This window comes from Phyllobates terribilis, unplaced genomic scaffold, assembly GCF_046119375.1.
Source record: "Phyllobates terribilis strain yellow unplaced genomic scaffold, ASM4611937v1 Scaffold_1213__1_contigs__length_355869, whole genome shotgun sequence".
NCBI classification, from domain to species: Eukaryota; Metazoa; Chordata; class Amphibia; order Anura; family Dendrobatidae; genus Phyllobates; species Phyllobates terribilis.
Genome location: NW_027363973.1, coordinates 294,436 through 313,202, shown reverse-complemented (window position 1 = coordinate 313,202; position 18,767 = coordinate 294,436). Strand labels below are relative to the sequence as shown.

General features: G+C 48.1%; 8 non-coding genes and 1 pseudogene across 8 annotated transcripts; all 9 read right to left on the bottom strand.

Annotated features, from left to right (window-relative positions):
• Nucleotides 1-5,400: 5,400 nt before the first annotated feature.
• Nucleotides 5,401-5,478, bottom strand: LOC141243350 (U2 spliceosomal RNA; annotated as a pseudogene).
• A 1,115-nt stretch (nucleotides 5,479-6,593) lies between these two features.
• Nucleotides 6,594-6,784, bottom strand: LOC141243253 (U2 spliceosomal RNA). Its single transcript, XR_012307546.1, has one exon. It is a non-coding gene; the product is annotated as a U2 spliceosomal RNA (small nuclear RNA).
• A 1,115-nt stretch (nucleotides 6,785-7,899) lies between these two features.
• LOC141243252 (U2 spliceosomal RNA) lies at nucleotides 7,900-8,090 on the bottom strand. Its single transcript, XR_012307545.1, has one exon. It is a non-coding gene; the product is annotated as a U2 spliceosomal RNA (small nuclear RNA).
• Nucleotides 8,091-9,205: 1,115 nt separating this feature from the next.
• LOC141243251 (U2 spliceosomal RNA) lies at nucleotides 9,206-9,396 on the bottom strand. The gene has a single exon (XR_012307544.1). It is a non-coding gene; the product is annotated as a U2 spliceosomal RNA (small nuclear RNA).
• A 1,115-nt stretch (nucleotides 9,397-10,511) lies between these two features.
• Nucleotides 10,512-10,702, bottom strand: LOC141243250 (U2 spliceosomal RNA). Its single transcript, XR_012307543.1, has one exon. It is a non-coding gene; the product is annotated as a U2 spliceosomal RNA (small nuclear RNA).
• A 1,115-nt stretch (nucleotides 10,703-11,817) lies between these two features.
• LOC141243249 (U2 spliceosomal RNA) lies at nucleotides 11,818-12,008 on the bottom strand. Its single transcript, XR_012307542.1, has one exon. It is a non-coding gene; the product is annotated as a U2 spliceosomal RNA (small nuclear RNA).
• A 1,115-nt stretch (nucleotides 12,009-13,123) lies between these two features.
• On the bottom strand, nucleotides 13,124-13,314 carry LOC141243247 (U2 spliceosomal RNA). The gene has a single exon (XR_012307541.1). It is a non-coding gene; the product is annotated as a U2 spliceosomal RNA (small nuclear RNA).
• A 1,115-nt stretch (nucleotides 13,315-14,429) lies between these two features.
• On the bottom strand, nucleotides 14,430-14,616 carry LOC141243348 (U2 spliceosomal RNA). Its single transcript, XR_012307626.1, has one exon. It is a non-coding gene; the product is annotated as a U2 spliceosomal RNA (small nuclear RNA).
• A 2,952-nt stretch (nucleotides 14,617-17,568) lies between these two features.
• On the bottom strand, nucleotides 17,569-17,759 carry LOC141243246 (U2 spliceosomal RNA). The gene has a single exon (XR_012307540.1). It is a non-coding gene; the product is annotated as a U2 spliceosomal RNA (small nuclear RNA).
• Between the last annotated feature and the right edge of the window lie 1,008 nt (nucleotides 17,760-18,767).

Below are 18,767 nucleotides of genomic sequence, written 5' to 3'. Positions count from 1 at the left end.
CCGTGATAAGGGATGGGGATTGGGAAAAAGGGGATGGGGAGGGGAAAATCACAGGCCCGAAGCTTTATTGAAAGACAAGACACATAAGGGGAGAGGGGGAGGAGGGGTTTAGTCCTCGTCCTCGTCCTCCGGACCGTCCATGATGGAATAGTCTCTGAGCAGGCTGTGGATCAGCCTGCGGCAGTCCTGGATGGACATCCTCTCCCTCCTCAAGATGAGCCGGTTCCTGGCGACCCAAACGGCATCCTTGAAGCAGTTCATAAGGCGCCAAGCTTCCTGGATGGCTCCGACGGTATGAACCCCAGGGAAGAGTCCGTAAAGCACAGAATGGTGCGATAGGCTCGCCCTGGGGACAGAGTTCCTCAGGTCGTCCTCAAGTGCAGTCAATAGGCGCTGTGCAAATCCGCAGTCCCAAAAAGTGTGCAAAGATGTTTCCTCCACGAAGGGGCACTTTGGGCAGTACCGGGTCTTGCACAGGTTCCGGGCATGCATGAATGACCGGACGGGCAGTCCGCCCTGAATCGCCATCCACGACAAGTCCTTGTGCCCGTTGGTCAGCCTGTCAGACGACACATTTGTCCACACAGTCTCCAGCGTGTCCTGGTGAAGTCCTGTGATGTTCTCCACGTCATCCTTGGCTCTGATTAGCTTGTGGATAGTTTTGGGCTTCCACAAGTCGGGCTTGAGTCCCTCCAGTTGATGCTCCCCCACAAATCGAACGACGTCTCCGTAGAACCATGGCGTCGTCCAGTTGTAGGGGAAGGAGCTGTCCCACTTGTCCCAGCTGAGTCGCCTCCAAAGAGGAAGCAGGAAGAAGCGAGACATGGACCTGCCCGCGGAGCCATTCTTGACTTGCAAAGTCCGGCGGACACAATCACACACAAAAGAGGATCGCAGGAGGGTGGGGATATCTGGAACGCCCTTCCCACCCTTGCGAGGCTCCTTGTACATGATGGCCCGCCTGACTCTGTCCATCTTGGATCCCCAGACAAAGTGAAACACTGTCCTGGTAATGGCCCTGCACACAGTGACGTGTGGGGGCCAGGCCTGCGCCGTGTACTGCAAGACGGGCAGGACCTCATTACGCAGGACGAGTGCCTTACCCTCACAAGTGAGGTGTCTGAGGCTCCAGAGTCCGATCCGTTGCTTCACCTTGGCCAAGCGTTCTTGCCAGGACTTGAGGGCCGCTCCTTCCTTCCCGAACCAGACTCCCAGCACCTTGAGGAAATCCGGTTGAATGTTGAAGGGGAAGGGGGCGGAGGAGGCCGGCTGCCAATCCCCGAAGAGCATGGCTTCCGACTTCCTGCAGTTGACTTTGGCCCCTGAAGCCCGGCCGAACCTCTCACACGTCTGGACGAGGGCGTCGACTGAACCACGATCAGCGCAGAAGACGGTGACGTCGTCCATGTAGAGCGAGCACTTGACCTCGTGTCGTCCCGGACCCGGTGCGGTGATCCCTCTGATCTCTCCATTCTGCCGGATAGCCTCTGCGAAGAGTTCTATAACACAAACAAAAAGAAGAGGTGATAGAGGGCAGCCTTGTCTGACCCCAGAGAGGACAGGGAAGGGGTCAGTCTTCCAGCCGTTCACCAACACCGAGCTGTGGATATCAAAATACATCAGACGGACATACGAACAAAACATGTTACCCAAACCTAACCGGTGCAGAGCTCGGCCCATGAACTCGTGGGAAACCCGGTCGAAGGCCTTCTCCTGATCCAAGGAGACCAGGGCCGCGTGTGCGCGGCGGACCTTGATGTACTCGACCGTGTCCCGCACGAGAGCGAGGCTGTCTGCGATGCGACGTCCAGGGATGCCGCAGGTCTGGTCCGGGTGGATGATCCGTCCGATGACCGTCTTAAGTCGTGTCGCCATCGTCTTGGCCAGGATCTTGTAGTCCACGTTGAGCAGAGTGATGGGACGCCAATTCCTCAGGTCGCACCTCTCTCCCTTCCGCTTGTACAGGATCGTGACCATTCCTTCCCTCAAAGATGGAGGCATTCTACCCTCCACCACCATCTCCTCGTACAGGTCCAACAGGTCCGGACAGATGAGGTCTCCCAGCGCTACATAGAGCTCCGCTGGAAGACCATCACTGCCCGGGGTCCTGCCGGTCCTAAAGGATTTAGCGGCAGAGAGCAATTCGCCCACCATCAGAGGTTTGTCCAAGGCTGCCGTGCCTGCAGGATCAAGATGGTTAGTGATACCTGACAGGAACTTATCAGCAGCGTCGGGGTCGGTAGTCTTGTGGGAGTAGAGTTCGCTGTAGAAGTCGCTGACGACCCTCATCACGTCCTCCTTCCCACGTCGCATGTTTCCGCTCTCGTCTCGCAGCTCGTTCAGGGGCGTGTGACCGGCATGAAGTTTCCTGAAAAAGAATGAGTTACATTTCTCACCCTTCTCCAGATTCTCCACTTTGGAACGGAAGATGATTCGCTTGGACTCCTCCTCAAAGTGCCTTTTCAGGCTCTTCTTGGTCTCCTCCAGCTCCTCCCTCACATCCCAGCCGCAGTGAAGAAGGTCCTGCAGCGACCGCAGCTCGCGCTGCAGCCCTCTGAAGTCCCTCCTCTTCTCACACTCCTGTTGTCGACCCTTGGCCTGAAAGAAACAGCGAAACTCAAGTTTAACATATTCCCACCAATCAGAGACTGTTTGGAAGCTACCCTTGTAGGACTGCCACATTGCGTAGGCTGCTCTCAGCTCCTCCACGACTTCATCCTGAGCCAGCAGAGCACAATTCAGCTTCCAGGAGCCGGGGCCGGACGGAAAACCGTCGCCGAGGACACCTTGTAAGTGAATGGCTCTGTGGTCGGAGAAGAAGCAGGAGACCATCGAGTGCCTACTCTGCCTGACTGCCCGAGAGGTGAACACAAAGTCAATCCTGGAGCGGAGTGAGCCATCGGGTCGGCTCCACGAATAGTTCGTGGAGCCTCTCCCCATGGAGCCCACCACGTCCTGAAGAGAGGCCTCGGTTACCATCTCGATGAGCAGCTTGGACGTGATGTCCAACTTGGCAGATGTGCCAGAACTACGACCGTCCTCCTCGATGGGGTAGTTGAAATCCCCGGCCATCACTAAGGTCCTGGTGGTGGCAAGCTGAAGCCGCAGGGTCTGGAAAAGCTCCAAACGCTCATTCTTCAGTGGGGACGCATACACGTTGATGAACCTGACAGGTTCTCCCGCCCAGTTGCCATCTACAACAAGAGCCCTGCCGCAGATGAGCTCCTGGACGGACTCAAGCGTGAATGCGCCCCCCCTGATCAGAATTGCGACCCCCGCAGACTTGCAGTCACCCCCACCGGACCAGTAGGATGGACCGTGGGACCACTCCCTGGCCAGACGTTTGAAGGACCTAGAGGAGGGAAGGGAACATTCCTGCAACATATAAACATCACACAACTGGGAAGTAAGGAAGGCATAAATAGTCTGACGTCTGAACTTGTCCTTGATGCTCCTGACATTAATGGAAAATAAGTTAATATTAGCCATCATGTAGGGAAAAAAGAAAAAGTTAGCACAGGCAATACACCTTAGTTACCACTCCGGTCGGGTGGTCCCTCGTCGGTGTTGACTGCTGGTGACGGGATCACCAGCAGGCCCTCTTCCTCCATCTGGTCAAGCAGCGCGGCCTCAATTTCGGCGACCTCCAGTTCCTCCTCTTCTGGCTCGGCCACCAGGGTCTCAACCATGTGCTCCATCTCTTCTGGCTCAGGGAGGGTATCCTCCTTTTCGCCTACGAAATCCAGAATCTTCTTTTTGGAGGATTCAGTAGCAGGGCTGTCCTCCACCTTCCTCTTTCCCCGGGTTGGAACTGGGGAGACAAGAAGGGGAAAATCCTCCTCGGAATAGATAGCGGCGGGTGGAGGAAAGGTTAATTCCACCGCTACCATGGTCTGGGGAGGGAGAGTGGCTGCCGGGGCAGGGGAAAGGACACCTGCTGAGGAGTAGGGGAAGGAGGAAGAGGAAGTGGAATCCTCAGCAGGGGTGGCCGGGGTGGGGGGGGATTGGACGGGGGTGGCAGGGGGAGGGATCGAGAGAGGGGTGACAGAACTCTTACCCTCCTTTGACTTTTTCTTCTGCTTCGGAGCTGCTGGGACCATCGCTGGGGCTTTGGCCACCGACTCCTTGACCGCTTTGGCCTTGGTCGTCTCGGCCTTGGCCGCTGGGGCCTTGGTTGTCGCGTCCTTGACCTTCACAGGCCTGGTCGTCGGGGCCTTGTCCTTCGTAGCTGGGGTCGTCGCAACCACCGATGCCCAGGATCTCTCACGCCTGGGGCAATCCTTGTACAGATGAGCCGCCAGCCCACACAGGTTGCAGGACGTCTTCTTCGGGCAGTCCTTCGAGCTGTGTCCCGTCACTCGACAAATCCTGCAGGCATCCTCCTTGCAGTCCTTCATCTCGTGGCCGTTCTTGCCGCATCTCCTGCAGTTCCGCGGCATGTCCGGGTAATAGATGAGGCCGTAGGAGTTGCCCAGGGAGAATGTCGGGGGCAGGTGCCGAAGTCCGTCTGAGTACGCCAGGTCCCTGTGAAGTCTAACGGTCACCGACCACTTACCTGTCCAGAAGCCGAGTCCATTCAGGATGTGAGAGGGTTCCTTCACAACCAAACAGAAGCGTCTCAGGAAGGTACAGATGTCTTGGCCTGGGGTGTGCGGGTTGCGCATGGAGACCGTGATCCTCCTTTCATCCCTCTGGATAGGGCAGCTACCTGTAAAGGCAGAGAAAGAATTATCCGGTCCTTTTGCGCTTACCATTTCCCAGAACCTCCTGCAGGTGTTCACAGTGGCGAAGGTGACGAAGAAGATCCCCGTCAAGAAGGTCTGGATGCTGAGGGTGTCCGACCTGGAGAAGCCTCGATCCAGCAGCATCTTCTGGCAGAACACGTCCGAGGACATGTCCGGCACCCTCCCATCCACTTCCTTCAGCTTCAGGGCCACCGTCTGCCGCATCCATGGCTCCAGGGCTGGAGCTTCGTGGCGGGGCTTCTGGGGTCCCTTCTGCTGGCCAGTCGTGGAGGCAGAGTCCTTGGGGTCAGAATCGGCTCCTGGCTGGGCCCTCCTGGCTGTCCCCAGCTCCAGGCTCTTCTTTTCGGCCTTCCTCGCAGCGCTTGCCATGGCTTTCCTCCTGCAGTTACTTCTTGGAGCTGGATCTGGAACTCTTCCCGGAATGGGTGGAGCTATGCAGATTCTTCTCCCGTCGTGTTCTGGACAAATTCCCCGAAAGGTCTTTGTCTCGATGATTTTCTTCCTCGAAGATTCCACAGGACAGCCCGATTCTTCTCCGAGTCTTCGTCTTCTTCTGGATTCTTTAGAGCTTCTTCCTCCCACCGATATCCGCCTTCGTTCTCTGATGTCAGCTGGGCTCCGAAGCTCTTCTCCTTCCGAGTTCGATCGCTCTCGTCAAGTGTAGATCGTAGCTCTTGTGTTCTTAAAAGAACAGATACTACACTTGATCTTAGCCAAAAGGCCGAGAAGCGATAACCAGAATTGGTTTCAAACTACGGAGCCACCCAAGGATCCTAAAAAGTCCATTTGTGGAGATGAGCTCCTGGACTCCCGTTAAGAAGACATGTTGTCAACCTCTAGATCCCTTACATGCCTGCACTTTTCGGCTTGCTGCTGCTGCAATCCACGCGTTTTAGATCTGCATAACTCCACCTCTTTAAACACAGCACCTTCACCCCCTGCTGTTCCCACCCGCCTCAACACCGTTGGAAGGGAGGAGAACCAATTAAGGCGGGGGGTGGGGTGGAACGAGCAGCTGTCTACCCTTAGCAGGAGGGCTCCTGATTACATACCTCTCCTGCTGCTGCTGCTGCTGGCTGTCCAGCAGCAGACTGAAGGTGGCTGCTGCTGTGCACAGGTATATAAAGGCTCAGAGCCTATTATGACACGCGCAGCCAGCGTTCCATTGCCACATTCCATCTACTGCAGGCAGGATACCTGGCTGGCTGAATGTCGCTGAGAAGCTCACAGAGACCGCCATAAGCAACAGTTTAACAGAATGCCACAGACTAATCAACCAAACTTTTTGGGTTGGGTTCTCTTTTATAGTCTGCAGGCATTAAATGAAAGAAGTCAGTGTTCCAGCAGAAGGAGACAACGTTTCAGAAAAGGCATTGTAGCAAACCAAAAAAGAAATTTTAAGCGCAGCAGAGTAACCAGCGCACATACCTGTTAGCTCAGGTGAGTTTAAAAGGCTGCTGTTGATAACAAGGGCATTTGCTAAATAGATGGTGTGTGTGCAACAATATACTGAAAGGTCAATTATATTGTGCAGCTTATCTCACCACCTGTAGTTATTTAGGTGAAAGCTCCAAAATGCTTGCCTAATATGTCTGTTTATCCAAAAGGAAGTAAAAAGGGAGAGCTAGAAAGATAGCATTGCATCACATTACATGGCAATGCAATGCACAGTTGCTGAAGTTGAACCAAAATGAGCTTGTAATCTGGCTTCTGCAACTTTGAACATGAAAAATCCAATGAGGAGAAGAAAAGCAGAGCCAAAGAGTCCATCCTAAAATCCGACAAACAAGCAAAATGAACAAAAAACATTGAATTCAATTCTTTCTGATTTTAGAAACTGCATTAAAGAAGGGGTGCACCGGTCCTGGAGATACTGCAATACCAGGTCAATGCGTGGAGTGGACAGAGCAAGCTCTTTTTCCATCTCCCTGTTCTAAAAATCCATTTAATATATGGTCCCCAGATAGGGGACGTATCAGATATTAAACTGATAAGAACAGATACTACACTTGATCTTAGCCAAAAGGCCGAGAAGCGATAACCAGAATTGGTTTCAAACTACGGAGCCACCCAAGGATCCTAAAAAGTCCATTTGTGGAGATGAGCTCCTGGACTCCCGTTAAGAAGACATGTTGTCAACCTCTAGATCCCTTACATGCCTGCACTTTTCGGCTTGCTGCTGCTGCAATCCACGCGTTTTAGATCTGCATAACTCCACCTCTTTAAACACAGCACCTTCACCCCCTGCTGTTCCCACCCGCCTCAACACCGTTGGAAGGGAGGAGAACCAATTAAGGCGGGGGGTGGGGTGGAACGAGCAGCTGTCTACCCTTAGCAGGAGGGCTCCTGATTACATACCTCTCCTGCTGCTGCTGCTGCTGGCTGTCCAGCAGCAGACTGAAGGTGGCTGCTGCTGTGCACAGGTATATAAAGGCTCAGAGCCTATTATGACACGCGCAGCCAGCGTTCCATTGCCACATTCCATCTACTGCAGGCAGGATACCTGGCTGGCTGAATGTCGCTGAGAAGCTCACAGAGACCGCCATAAGCAACAGTTTAACAGAATGCCACAGACTAATCAACCAAACTTTTTGGGTTGGGTTCTCTTTTATAGTCTGCAGGCATTAAATGAAAGAAGTCAGTGTTCCAGCAGAAGGAGACAACGTTTCAGAAAAGGCATTGTAGCAAACCAAAAAAGAAATTTTAAGCGCAGCAGAGTAACCAGCGCACATACCTGTTAGCTCAGGTGAGTTTAAAAGGCTGCTGTTGATAACAAGGGCATTTGCTAAATAGATGGTGTGTGTGCAACAATATACTGAAAGGTCAATTATATTGTGCAGCTTATCTCACCACCTGTAGTTATTTAGGTGAAAGCTCCAAAATGCTTGCCTAATATGTCTGTTTATCCAAAAGGAAGTAAAAAGGGAGAGCTAGAAAGATAGCATTGCATCACATTACATGGCAATGCAATGCACAGTTGCTGAAGTTGAACCAAAATGAGCTTGTAATCTGGCTTCTGCAACTTTGAACATGAAAAATCCAATGAGGAGAAGAAAAGCAGAGCCAAAGAGTCCATCCTAAAATCCGACAAACAAGCAAAATGAACAAAAAACATTGAATTCAATTCTTTCTGATTTTAGAAACTGCATTAAAGAAGGGGTGCACCGGTCCTGGAGATACTGCAATACCAGGTCAATGCGTGGAGTGGACAGAGCAAGCTCTTTTTCCATCTCCCTGTTCTAAAAATCCATTTAATATATGGTCCCCAGATAGGGGACGTATCAGATATTAAACTGATAAGAACAGATACTACACTTGATCTTAGCCAAAAGGCCGAGAAGCGATAACCAGAATTGGTTTCAAACTACGGAGCCACCCAAGGATCCTAAAAAGTCCATTTGTGGAGATGAGCTCCTGGACTCCCGTTAAGAAGACATGTTGTCAACCTCTAGATCCCTTACATGCCTGCACTTTTCGGCTTGCTGCTGCTGCAATCCACGCGTTTTAGATCTGCATAACTCCACCTCTTTAAACACAGCACCTTCACCCCCTGCTGTTCCCACCCGCCTCAACACCGTTGGAAGGGAGGAGAACCAATTAAGGCGGGGGGTGGGGTGGAACGAGCAGCTGTCTACCCTTAGCAGGAGGGCTCCTGATTACATACCTCTCCTGCTGCTGCTGCTGCTGGCTGTCCAGCAGCAGACTGAAGGTGGCTGCTGCTGTGCACAGGTATATAAAGGCTCAGAGCCTATTATGACACGCGCAGCCAGCGTTCCATTGCCACATTCCATCTACTGCAGGCAGGATACCTGGCTGGCTGAATGTCGCTGAGAAGCTCACAGAGACCGCCATAAGCAACAGTTTAACAGAATGCCACAGACTAATCAACCAAACTTTTTGGGTTGGGTTCTCTTTTATAGTCTGCAGGCATTAAATGAAAGAAGTCAGTGTTCCAGCAGAAGGAGACAACGTTTCAGAAAAGGCATTGTAGCAAACCAAAAAAGAAATTTTAAGCGCAGCAGAGTAACCAGCGCACATACCTGTTAGCTCAGGTGAGTTTAAAAGGCTGCTGTTGATAACAAGGGCATTTGCTAAATAGATGGTGTGTGTGCAACAATATACTGAAAGGTCAATTATATTGTGCAGCTTATCTCACCACCTGTAGTTATTTAGGTGAAAGCTCCAAAATGCTTGCCTAATATGTCTGTTTATCCAAAAGGAAGTAAAAAGGGAGAGCTAGAAAGATAGCATTGCATCACATTACATGGCAATGCAATGCACAGTTGCTGAAGTTGAACCAAAATGAGCTTGTAATCTGGCTTCTGCAACTTTGAACATGAAAAATCCAATGAGGAGAAGAAAAGCAGAGCCAAAGAGTCCATCCCAAAATCCGACAAACAAGCAAAATGAACAAAAAACATTGAATTCAATTCTTTCTGATTTTAGAAACTGCATTAAAGAAGGGGTGCACCGGTCCTGGAGATACTGCAATACCAGGTCAATGCGTGGAGTGGACAGAGCAAGCTCTTTTTCCATCTCCCTGTTCTAAAAATCCATTTAATATATGGTCCCCAGATAGGGGACGTATCAGATATTAAACTGATAAGAACAGATACTACACTTGATCTTAGCCAAAAGGCCGAGAAGCGATAACCAGAATTGGTTTCAAACTACGGAGCCACCCAAGGATCCTAAAAAGTCCATTTGTGGAGATGAGCTCCTGGACTCCCGTTAAGAAGACATGTTGTCAACCTCTAGATCCCTTACATGCCTGCACTTTTCGGCTTGCTGCTGCTGCAATCCACGCGTTTTAGATCTGCATAACTCCACCTCTTTAAACACAGCACCTTCACCCCCTGCTGTTCCCACCCGCCTCAACACCGTTGGAAGGGAGGAGAACCAATTAAGGCGGGGGGTGGGGTGGAACGAGCAGCTGTCTACCCTTAGCAGGAGGGCTCCTGATTACATACCTCTCCTGCTGCTGCTGCTGCTGGCTGTCCAGCAGCAGACTGAAGGTGGCTGCTGCTGTGCACAGGTATATAAAGGCTCAGAGCCTATTATGACACGCGCAGCCAGCGTTCCATTGCCACATTCCATCTACTGCAGGCAGGATACCTGGCTGGCTGAATGTCGCTGAGAAGCTCACAGAGACCGCCATAAGCAACAGTTTAACAGAATGCCACAGACTAATCAACCAAACTTTTTGGGTTGGGTTCTCTTTTATAGTCTGCAGGCATTAAATGAAAGAAGTCAGTGTTCCAGCAGAAGGAGACAACGTTTCAGAAAAGGCATTGTAGCAAACCAAAAAAGAAATTTTAAGCGCAGCAGAGTAACCAGCGCACATACCTGTTAGCTCAGGTGAGTTTAAAAGGCTGCTGTTGATAACAAGGGCATTTGCTAAATAGATGGTGTGTGTGCAACAATATACTGAAAGGTCAATTATATTGTGCAGCTTATCTCACCACCTGTAGTTATTTAGGTGAAAGCTCCAAAATGCTTGCCTAATATGTCTGTTTATCCAAAAGGAAGTAAAAAGGGAGAGCTAGAAAGATAGCATTGCATCACATTACATGGCAATGCAATGCACAGTTGCTGAAGTTGAACCAAAATGAGCTTGTAATCTGGCTTCTGCAACTTTGAACATGAAAAATCCAATGAGGAGAAGAAAAGCAGAGCCAAAGAGTCCATCCCAAAATCCGACAAACAAGCAAAATGAACAAAAAACATTGAATTCAATTCTTTCTGATTTTAGAAACTGCATTAAAGAAGGGGTGCACCGGTCCTGGAGATACTGCAATACCAGGTCAATGCGTGGAGTGGACAGAGCAAGCTCTTTTTCCATCTCCCTGTTCTAAAAATCCATTTAATATATGGTCCCCAGATAGGGGACGTATCAGATATTAAACTGATAAGAACAGATACTACACTTGATCTTAGCCAAAAGGCCGAGAAGCGATAACCAGAATTGGTTTCAAACTACGGAGCCACCCAAGGATCCTAAAAAGTCCATTTGTGGAGATGAGCTCCTGGACTCCCGTTAAGAAGACATGTTGTCAACCTCTAGATCCCTTACATGCCTGCACTTTTCGGCTTGCTGCTGCTGCAATCCACGCGTTTTAGATCTGCATAACTCCACCTCTTTAAACACAGCACCTTCACCCCCTGCTGTTCCCACCCGCCTCAACACCGTTGGAAGGGAGGAGAACCAATTAAGGCGGGGGGTGGGGTGGAACGAGCAGCTGTCTACCCTTAGCAGGAGGGCTCCTGATTACATACCTCTCCTGCTGCTGCTGCTGCTGGCTGTCCAGCAGCAGACTGAAGGTGGCTGCTGCTGTGCACAGGTATATAAAGGCTCAGAGCCTATTATGACACGCGCAGCCAGCGTTCCATTGCCACATTCCATCTACTGCAGGCAGGATACCTGGCTGGCTGAATGTCGCTGAGAAGCTCACAGAGACCGCCATAAGCAACAGTTTAACAGAATGCCACAGACTAATCAACCAAACTTTTTGGGTTGGGTTCTCTTTTATAGTCTGCAGGCATTAAATGAAAGAAGTCAGTGTTCCAGCAGAAGGAGACAACGTTTCAGAAAAGGCATTGTAGCAAACCAAAAAAGAAATTTTAAGCGCAGCAGAGTAACCAGCGCACATACCTGTTAGCTCAGGTGAGTTTAAAAGGCTGCTGTTGATAACAAGGGCATTTGCTAAATAGATGGTGTGTGTGCAACAATATACTGAAAGGTCAATTATATTGTGCAGCTTATCTCACCACCTGTAGTTATTTAGGTGAAAGCTCCAAAATGCTTGCCTAATATGTCTGTTTATCCAAAAGGAAGTAAAAAGGGAGAGCTAGAAAGATAGCATTGCATCACATTACATGGCAATGCAATGCACAGTTGCTGAAGTTGAACCAAAATGAGCTTGTAATCTGGCTTCTGCAACTTTGAACATGAAAAATCCAATGAGGAGAAGAAAAGCAGAGCCAAAGAGTCCATCCCAAAATCCGACAAACAAGCAAAATGAACAAAAAACATTGAATTCAATTCTTTCTGATTTTAGAAACTGCATTAAAGAAGGGGTGCACCGGTCCTGGAGATACTGCAATACCAGGTCAATGCGTGGAGTGGACAGAGCAAGCTCTTTTTCCATCTCCCTGTTCTAAAAATCCATTTAATATATGGTCCCCAGATAGGGGACGTATCAGATATTAAACTGATAAGAACAGATACTACACTTGATCTTAGCCAAAAGGCCGAGAAGCGATAACCAGAATTGGTTTCAAACTACGGAGCCACCCAAGGATCCTAAAAAGTCCATTTGTGGAGATGAGCTCCTGGACTCCCGTTAAGAAGACATGTTGTCAACCTCTAGATCCCTTACATGCCTGCACTTTTCGGCTTGCTGCTGCTGCAATCCACGCGTTTTAGATCTGCATAACTCCACCTCTTTAAACACAGCACCTTCACCCCCTGCTGTTCCCACCCGCCTCAACACCGTTGGAAGGGAGGAGAACCAATTAAGGCGGGGGGTGGGGTGGAACGAGCAGCTGTCTACCCTTAGCAGGAGGGCTCCTGATTACATACCTCTCCTGCTGCTGCTGCTGCTGGCTGTCCAGCAGCAGACTGAAGGTGGCTGCTGCTGTGCACAGGTATATAAAGGCTCAGAGCCTATTATGACACGCGCAGCCAGCGCTCCATTGCCACATTCCATCTACTGCAGGCAGGATACCTGGCTGGCTGAATGTCGCTGAGAAGCTCACAGAGACCGCCATAAGCAACAGTTTAACAGAATGCCACAGACTAATCAACCAAACTTTTTGGGTTGGGTTCTCTTTTATAGTCTGCAGGCATTAAATGAAAGAAGTCAGTGTTCCAGCAGAAGGAGACAACGTTTCAGAAAAGGCATTGTAGCAAACCAAAAAAGAAATTTTAAGCGCAGCAGAGTAACCAGCGCACATACCTGTTAGCTCAGGTGAGTTTAAAAGGCTGCTGTTGATAACAAGGGCATTTGCTAAATAGATGGTGTGTGTGCAACAATATACTGAAAGGTCAATTATATTGTGCAGCTTATCTCACCACCTGTAGTTATTTAGGTGAAAGCTCCAAAATGCTTGCCTAATATGTCTGTTTATCCAAAAGGAAGTAAAAAGGGAGAGCTAGAAAGATAGCATTGCATCACATTACATGGCAATGCAATGCACAGTTGCTGAAGTTGAACCAAAATGAGCTTGTAATCTGGCTTCTGCAACTTTGAACATGAAAAATCCAATGAGGAGAAGAAAAGCAGAGCCAAAGAGTCCATCCCAAAATCCGACAAACAAGCAAAATGAACAAAAAACATTGAATTCAATTCTTTCTGATTTTAGAAACTGCATTAAAGAAGGGGTGCACCGGTCCTGGAGATACTGCAATACCAGGTCAATGCGTGGAGTGGACAGAGCAAGCTCTTTTTCCATCTCCCTGTTCTAAAAATCCATTTAATATATGGTCCCCAGATAGGGGACGTATCAGATATTAAACTGATAAGAACAGATACTACACTTGATCTTAGCCAAAAGGCCGAGAAGCGATAACCAGAATTGGTTTCAAACTACGGAGCCACCCAAGGATCCTAAAAAGTCCATTTGTGGAGATGAGCTCCTGGACTCCCGTTAAGAAGACATGTTGTCAACCTCTAGATCCCTTACATGCCTGCACTTTTCGGCTTGCTGCTGCTGCAATCCACGCGTTTTAGATCTGCATAACTCCACCTCTTTAAACACAGCACCTTCACCCCCTGCTGTTCCCACCCGCCTCAACACCGTTGGAAGGGAGGAGAACCAATTAAGGCGGGGGGTGGGGTGGAACGAGCAGCTGTCTACCCTTAGCAGGAGGGCTCCTGATTACATACCTCTCCTGCTGCTGCTGCTGCTGGCTGTCCAGCAGCAGACTGAAGGTGGCTGCTGCTGTGCACAGGTATATAAAGGCTCAGAGCCTATTATGACACGCGCAGCCAGCGTTCCATTGCCACATTCCATCTACTGCAGGCAGGATACCTGGCTGGCTGAATGTCGCTGAGAAGCTCACAGAGACCGCCATAAGCAACAGTTTAACAGAATGCCACAGACTAATCAACCAAACTTTTTGGGTTGGGTTCTCTTTTATAGTCTGCAGGCATTAAATGAAAGAAGTCAGTGTTCCAGCAGAAGGAGACAACGTTTCAGAAAAGGCATTGTAGCAAACCAAAAAAGAAATTTTAAGCGCAGCAGAGTAACCAGCGCACATACCTGTTAGCTCAGGTGAGTTTAAAAGGCTGCTGTTGATAACAAGGGCATTTGCTAAATAGATGGTGTGTGTGCAACAATATACTGAAAGGTCAATTATATTGTGCAGCTTATCTCACCACCTGTAGTTATTTAGGTGAAAGCTCCAAAATGCTTGCCTAATATGTCTGTTTATCCAAAAGGAAGTAAAAAGGGAGAGCTAGAAAGATAGCATTGCATCACATTACATGGCAATGCAATGCACAGTTGCTGAAGTTGAACCAAAATGAGCTTGTAATCTGGCTTCTGCAACTTTGAACATGAAAAATCCAATGAGGAGAAGAAAAGCAGAGCCAAAGAGTCCATCCCAAAATCCGACAAACAAGCAAAATGAACAAAAAACATTGAATTCAATTCTTTCTGATTTTAGAAACTGCATTAAAGAAGGGGTGCACCGGTCCTGGAGATACTGCAATACCAGGTCAATGCGTGGAGTGGACAGAGCAAGCTCTTTTTCCATCTCCCTGTTCTAAAAATCCATTTAATATATGGTCCCCAGATAGGTGACGTATCAGATATTAAACTGATAAGAACAGATTTTTTTTTTTTTTTTTTTGTTTTCCACTCAGATTACAAGTCCCATATTTACCATTTCATGCTTTGCAATGATTTCCAAATGGTATTAGGTTGTTATCCATCATTGTGGGTCATATATCCATTTTTCCAATCTTATTTTATATATATACGTTTATATTATCACAATACAGTTATTCCATATTCTTTACATCACAACATTACAATCTTTACCATTACGATTTAAGGCAACATTCCTCTCTTCAGGCCATATGCTGCCAAGGCATTCAAAAGCCTTCCATCCAGAAACCGACCATCCCAAGCTTCTTCTACCTCTTTAGCCAACGACTGAGGTATTCTGTAAGTTGAAAAAAAACGATGCATATCGCTATAAATGTTATTCCACACTTTGCGCCTTAGACTAGCCTGACTCCCCCCTTCACAACTCTCTAGCATTTTCAACACTTCTTGTCTCTCCTCCATCTCCCTCATATTTTTTCCTGAAACATCCTTTGCTTTACTAGAGTCCTTCCCAGATGACAAAACTCCTTCAATTTCTTCTCTGGCTTCACATGCGACATCCTCTCTTTCTTCTTCACTAGTTTCTTCACCCTCCTCCTCCTCTTCCATATTACTTACAGCACCTTCCTTTTCATCCTGACTGGAGGACTCACTTTCCTCCTGATCTTCTGACTCCCTATCCACCTCCACTTCTTCTTCCAAGCTAGTATTTTCAATCTCAACGTCTGTGATATCACTCTCAGTATCTTCTTCCATATGATCACCTTCTTTTCTTATATCTCTTATTTGTTCCTCCTTCTTTTGAGATATGTTCTCTTCCGTTTCATCATGGGGGGCAGCTTCAGACTCTTCTTCTTTTCCATCTTCCTTGTCAACTGACTTCTCCTCCCTTTTATTGACAGGACAGCAATCATATAAATGACCACTGCCACCACATAGATTACATTTCTTACTTTTTTCACAATTCTCTGCCTTATGTCCCACTTCTTCACACTTGGCACACCACTGTAATGTACAGGAATCCTTTTCATGGCCATACTGTTTACAACGCCTACAAAACTTCGGCATACCTGTAAAGAACATATCTCCATTAACTGTCCCGATTTTGAATCTACTTGGTGGGAGTACCACAACACCATCCGAACTTTCCTTGAACTTGACCAGGAACCTCCACCTCGTGGTCCAAAAACCATATCGGTTAAACATTTTGCCAGCAGAACTCACTTTCTCACAGTACCGGGATAAAAAGGTCATGATCTCTTCTTCCAATATGAAAGGACTATACATCCTTATTACTATTAGCCTTTCCTTCCTAGGAAAATGCGACACAAAAAAAACACCTTCAAGTATCGAATCTTCCTTCACTAGATCCATTCTCTTCCAAAAGTCAGAAAAGATATCTTCTGAACAAAAAATAACATCATATATCCCTCTCTTCGGGAACTCCAACATAGACAAAACTTGTTCCATTTGAACTTCCAATAGTCCAAACAAAATCTTCTCTACCAAAAAAAACAAGCCAGACTTCTTCTTCTCTGGATCCAAAAAAATAAAACGCACTGCATTCTTCAGTCTTGCAAAAACTGGGACCTCTTCACAGGTCAGCATATTTGGGCTTCTCCCGTCCATATCTTCACACCAAACGTGGCAAAAATCCTCCTCGCCTACTTAAAAAAAGCAGGCAGGCTGATCGCCCCTCGTTGCCCAGGGACTAATCCGGCTCCCCAAAAGCAGCAAGGGGGTGAAGCCGCACTGCTACATGTAGCGATCCCCCGAGGCCAAGGAGCCGGGTACCCAAGGCACCTCTCAGCCAAGACCAAGGCAGCAACTGGTAGATCACTGCACTTGATCTTAGCCAAAAGGCCGAGAAGCGATAACCAGAATTGGTTTCAAACTACGGAGCCACCCAAGGATCCTAAAAAGTCCATTTGTGGAGATGAGCTCCTGGACTCCCGTTAAGAAGACATGTTGTCAACCTCTAGATCCCTTACATGCCTGCACTTTTCGGCTTGCTGCTGCTGCAATCCACGCGTTTTAGATCTGCATAACTCCACCTCTTTAAACACAGCACCTTCACCCCCTGCTGTTCCCACCCGCCTCAACACCGTTGGAAGGGAGGAGAACCAATTAAGGCGGGGGTGGGGTGGAACGAGCAGCTGTCTACCCTTAGCAGGAGGGCTCCTGATTACATACCTCTCCTGCTGCTGCTGCTGCTGGCTGTCCAGCAGCAGACTGAAGGTGGCTGCTGCTGTGCACAGGTATATAAAGGCTCAGAGCCTATTATGACACGCGCAGCCAGCGTTCCATTGCCACATTCCATCTACTGCAGGCAGGATACCTGGCTGGCTGAATGTCGCTGAGAAGCTCACAGAGACCGCCATAAGCAACAGTTTAACAGAATGCCACAGACTAATCAACCAAACTTTTTTGGTTGGGTTCTCTTTTATAGTCTGCAGGCATTAAATGAAAGAAGTCAGTGTTCCAGCAGAAGGAGACAACGTTTCAGAAAAGGCATTGTAGCAAACCAAAAAAGAAATTTTAAGCGCAGCAGAGTAACCAGCGCACATACCTGTTAGCTCAGGTGAGTTTAAAAGGCTGCTGTTGATAACAAGGGCATTTGCTAAATAGATGGTGTGTGTGCAACAATATACTGAAAGGTCAATTATATTGTGCAGCTTATCTCACCACCTGTAGTTATTTAGGTGAAAGCTCCAAAATGCTTGCCTAATATGTCTGTTTATCCAAAAGGAAGTAAAAAGGGAGAGCTAGAAAGATAGCATTGCATCACATTACATGGCAATGCAATGCACAGTTGCTGAAGTTGAACCAAAATGAGCTTGTAATCTGGCTTCTGCAACTTTGAACATGAAAAATCCAATGAGGAGAAGAAAAGCAGAGCCAAAGAGTCCATCCCAAAATCCGACAAACAAGCAAAATGAACAAAAAACATTGAATTCAATTCTTTCTGATTTTAGAAACTGCATTAAAGAAGGGGTGCACCGGTCCTGGAGATACTGCAATACCAGGTCAATGCGTGGAGTGGACAGAGCAAGCTCTTTTTCCATCTCCCTGTTCTAAAAATCCATTTAATATATGGTCCCCAGATAGGGGACGTATCAGATATTAAACTGATAAGAACAGATACTACACTTGATCTTAGCCAAAAGGCCGAGAAGCGATAACCAGAATTGGTTTCAAACTATGGAGCCACCCAAGGATCCTAAAAAGTCCATTTGTGGAGATGAGCTCCTGGACTCCCGTTAAGAAGACATGTTGTCAACCTCTAGATCCCTTACATGCCTGCACTTTTCGGCTTGCTGCTGCTGCAATCCACGCGTTTTAGATCTGCATAACTCCACCTCTTTAAACACAGCACCTTCACCCCCTGCTGTTCCCACACGCCTCAACACCGTTGGAAGGGAGGAGAACCAATTAAGGCGGGGGGTGGGGTGGAACGAGCAGCTGTCTACCCTTAGCAGGAGGGCTCCTGATTACATACCTCTCCTGCTGCTGCTGCTGCTGGCTGTCCAGCAGCAGACTGAAGGTGGCTGCTGCTGTGCACAGGTATATAAAGGCTCAGAGCCTATTATGACACGCGCAGCCAGCGTTCCATTGCCACATTCCATCTACTGCAGGCAGGATACCTGGCTGGCTGAATGTCGCTGAGAAGCTCACAGAGACCGCCATAAGCAACAGTTTAACAGAATGCCACAGACTAATCAACCAAACTTTTTGGGTTGGGTTCTCTTTTATAGTCTGCAGGCATTAAATGAAAGAAGTCAGTGTTCCAGCAGAAGGAGACAACGTTTCAGAAAAGGCATTGTAGCAAACCAAAAAAGAAATTTTAAGTGCAGCAGAGTAACCAGCGCACATACCTGTTAGCTCAGGTGAGTTTAAAAGGCTGCTGTTGATAACAAGGGCATTTGCTAAATAGATGGTGTGTGTGCAACAATATACTGAAAGGTCAATTATATTGTGCAGCTTATCTCACCACCTGTAGTTATTTAGGTGAAAGCTCCAAAATGCTTGCCTAATATGTCTGTTTATCCAAAAGGAAGTAAAAAGGGAGAGCTAGAAAGATAGCATTGCATCACATTACATGGCAATGCAATGCACAGTTGCTGAAGTTGAACCAAAATGAGCTTGTAATCTGGCTTCTGCAACTTTGAACATGAAAAATCCAATGAG